Source organism: Ornithodoros turicata, chromosome 1 (genome assembly GCF_037126465.1).
Source record: "Ornithodoros turicata isolate Travis chromosome 1, ASM3712646v1, whole genome shotgun sequence".
Lineage (NCBI taxonomy): Eukaryota > Metazoa > Arthropoda > Arachnida > Ixodida > Argasidae > Ornithodoros > Ornithodoros turicata.
This window is the reverse complement of record NC_088201.1, coordinates 226,679,084-226,682,177: the sequence shown is the minus strand read 5'-3', so window position 1 is coordinate 226,682,177 and position 3,094 is coordinate 226,679,084. Positions and strand designations below refer to the sequence as shown.

The 3,094-nt window shown below is 49.6% G+C and overlaps 1 long non-coding RNA gene across 1 annotated transcript; it reads right to left on the bottom strand.

Annotated features, from left to right (window-relative positions):
• Positions 1-2,043: 2,043 nt before the first annotated feature.
• Positions 2,044-2,863, bottom strand: LOC135377099 (uncharacterized). Its single transcript, XR_010418029.1, has 2 exons — positions 2,684-2,863; positions 2,044-2,224 (listed from the first exon to the last, which is right to left on the bottom strand). It is a non-coding gene; the product is annotated as an uncharacterized LOC135377099 (long non-coding RNA).
• Positions 2,864-3,094: the final 231 nt, after the last annotated feature.

Sequence of the window (3,094 nt, the reverse complement as noted above, 5' to 3'; positions counted from 1 at the left end):
AAGTTTCGAAATCACTCGATCTGTACGAGACCGTCCAGAATCTCAACTTTTTTTTTTTGTCTTCCTGCCCTTATTTCCCTGTGGAGTCTTCTTCATTATTTTTCGTCCTTTCTTTCTTGTGACTCTCTCCATAATGTCACCAAAAACGTCAAAACATCGCTTGAAACTTTGCTGCAATTTCAACATTTCTACTGCTTATAGTGTAGAGTAGGACAACAGTGGGCCTTCAATGCCTGCATCATCCTTACAAATGCATGACAGGCAAACAACACGGAGCAGTCCCGATATTAGTGATTGGACAAATCCAGATCGAAATGACACCGCAAGTGCGCACACAGCCGTTGAAAATGAGGATGAGCTTTCCATCGAACACAAATTTATCGTATGAAGAAAATATCACCTATGGAGAACACATTAACCTCACTATCGTATTAAGCTGGCTCAATGACTTAATTAATGGCTTAATTAAGCTGGCTGGTTTAATTTGGTGCATTAGTGTCCACGGTTAATGGCCACCTTATACAAAACCACCCCCTCATATTCGCCCCTGGTTTTGGCAAAGGAATATTGAGTCACTGTATATGGGGGAGTAAGCCTCATCAGCGATGGAGTAACCTTGCAGGTATATGGAGTAAGTCTCATGAGCGATGGAGTAACCTTGCAGCTGCATGGAGTAAGTGGGACGGAATGGAGTAAATCTAGGGAGAAGGGCGTAAAAGTAAGCGGAAGCTACAAACAACTATCGACAGACTGGCGTGTTTACGTCGGTATAGCGCATAGGAAATGCATGAAGACAAAAGTTTGCGTGGCCGTATCTATTTTGTTACGCAGTGCCTGATATCGACGATTTTTTTGTAGGGTTTCCTGCCGTAACTTCTTCACTCTGCGGCAGCGGAAGTCTGTCTGTCAAGTAGGTATCGCGCCACGCGCGGAAATGTGACTGACCTTTTATAGCATACACCCTGTATATCCGAGTCAACAACTGGGGCTAGTTCTAAAACACTGTCCCACTGATTTTGCACCTAAGTGTAGCATACTGCATCATGCTGCTCCAGTAAAGCACCAACACTCTTGCATTTTACGTTTAACACACCCAAATTCCGAAGTTTCCAGCCGTTCTCACACGCAGCGAGTGAAGCATAGACAAGCAAATAGAAAGAATATAGACGATAGACAAGGCAAAGAAAAGCTGAGCATTATGACATTTCTACTCACGATTCCAACTAACTGGTTCCTTCACAACGTCGGCTGTTCAGAACTGCACGGTTCGTCGTTTGATGATCTCTTCTTCTTGTTCTGCCTCGGGGCAGTGGCCGTTACCCACTTTTCTTCTTCTTCAGCCAGGGTGCAGTGGTCGCTAGCCACAAAGGGCGTTTGGCTAGGGCAGGAAATAGTGTTGTGTGTGTGGTAAAGGAGCTAGCGGCGAGTCAGCCGGCTAGAACGCGTCATCCTATAGGTAAGGAAGGAGGAAGGCACTCGCAAGTAGAAGATGCGGCTGAACGAGGGCTCTTCTTCTTCCGAGCTGTAAAATAATTCTTCTCCCATCTCAGGCGCCGCAACCAAAAGCTTGGAACGAACTGTTTATTGGTGCAACATAACTGTGCACATACACACGGCCACCTCGAGTGCGCGTTGACTACTACTAGGAACATAGTGGATCTGACAGGCCCAGCGAAGTCCAAGTGAATTCTTTGCAAAGGGCGCGTTGGTCAGGACCATGGCTGTAGAGGTGCTGAATATGGCAGGCTGCTTTGGAGTTGACACGCTTGGCACACGCGAACTCTTTGCTCCAGGTCTGTGTCGATCGATGGCCACAGTAGTATGGGATCAGCTCAACTGGCCCACAACTCTCACAGTGGCCTGGACGCCATTAATGAGCAATTAGAGCTAATTGGGACCCCCCCCAGTAATTAGGACCCACCAGGGAGTCATTACACTAATTGGGGTGCATCTAGGACGTGTCCAGACCACTGTGTGAGTTGTGGGCTAGTTGAGCTGATAAAAAATAAAAAATAGGTAGAAAATAAAATGAAAAGATAGAGATAGAGTGGAGAGAAACAATTTATTCGAAAATCAACGATGCCGCGGCGAAGAAGCCGCTCCGCAACACCCGAGTGACCAGCACCCGCCATGTTGGTAGTTTGCACCCAGCAGTTGCAGAGATCGACGACAGGTGGCCACGTAGTTGCAAGGCATCACACCAGATGCCGCCACCGTCATAGCTCTAGACGAGAAAGACAGAACAAGATACTAGCGGCAGGTAAAAATGGCAGCACTGCTAAACAAGTCTAGGCATGCGAGAGAAAAGGTCTAACCGCTACTGCTAAACAGAAAACAGTACACATCGGGGAAAAAGGCTCACGGGGGCGATCGCTTAGGCCTAACCACAACACTATGCAGCTAACACAAGGCGGGAACCACACATCGCTAAACATGCGTCAACAGGCTTGCTCACCGCAAAACAAGTCTAAACATGCGAGAAAAGGCTTAACACGAGCGCGCTTGGGCATAACCTCAACACTACGCAGCTAACACAAGGCGGGAACCACACATCGCTAAACATGCGTCAACAGGCTTGGACACCGCAAAACAAGTCTAAACATGCGAGAAAAGGCTTAACACGAGCGCGGTCACCGCTAAACACGGCAAACATACGAGAAAAGGAGCGCGTCAGATCACTCACCTTTTCCCCCGCGGCAACTTCCAGGCAGAAACTGAGCGAGCGCGGAGAACATACGTCTGCTCTCTACGAGATCCAGCCAGAAAGTGAGCGAGCGCGCGGAGCGCACGTCCGTCTTCCGCGACGGTCCGAGAGAAACTGAGAGAGGCGACGCGCATCGGCCGCTATGGATGCGCGCGCGCCCTCTGCTCCACCCGTCCGCGCATGCGCGCGCGCGCTGCTAGCTCCCTCTGCGCCGGCCGCGGGTGTTTTCGGTTTCGGCTCTCTGCTGCGCGCGCGCTCCTAGCGGCGACGGGTGGCTTTTCAGTTTCGCTTTCATTCTCCGTTCTTTGCGCGCGCGCGTTTATCTCTATAAAGGCAGCGCGCACCGCGCTCGCGTCATCACTACGTGAAGATGTTCAGCTACCACTCTTT